The sequence below is a fragment of the Myotis brandtii genome, unplaced genomic scaffold (genome assembly GCF_000412655.1).
Source record: "Myotis brandtii unplaced genomic scaffold, ASM41265v1 scaffold882, whole genome shotgun sequence".
Lineage (NCBI taxonomy): Eukaryota > Metazoa > Chordata > Mammalia > Chiroptera > Vespertilionidae > Myotis > Myotis brandtii.
This window is the reverse complement of record NW_005371607.1, coordinates 23,713-24,394: the sequence shown is the minus strand read 5'-3', so window position 1 is coordinate 24,394 and position 682 is coordinate 23,713.

The window sequence follows — 682 nt, the reverse complement described above, 5'->3', positions numbered from 1 at the left end:
GGATTAAGGAAAGACAGACAAGAGAATAATAGCTGGGTCTCGGTGGGACGCTGCCTCTCTGATGAGGAGACAATGTCAGCGCCCACAAGCCGTGTCTTTATTTTATAGCAGATGCCACGAGGCAAAGTAGGGGCGTGATCACGTCGTTTACAGCATTCTCGTGAGCTCCAACCCTACTCAACTACATGCACCCGAACTCTATCACAAGGCACGTGGGGCTAGGTGTTTGGACCATAGGTTCAAGCTTACTACCACAGCCGTTGGCGATAATTGTGCTGGGAGGGCCCTGCCCTCCAGCTGGGACTTGCACGTGGCAATGAGAGGACCCTGTCCTTTCATTAGTCCGAGGCTTGAACCTGGCCAAAACACTGTACCCGCGCCCCATATAACCCCCTTTACTTTTGTTTTTAAACACGCCTATTTACATTATCCAAAAAACTCTAAACAAATTATTCAGCATCATCAAAACATCAAAACATATTCTGGCTATTAACAAAACTATAGACACAGCAATGTTAACAAGAGAGAACAAAACTCTGGCTAATACCAAAGCAATACCAATGCAAAACCAAACTACAAACATGTTAACGTTTTCAGGACATTCCACCCAGAGTCCTTAGATTTAGCTCCACAAGATTTTACAGAAAACTGACAGTTCACCAACGCTAGCATAGCTTCCACT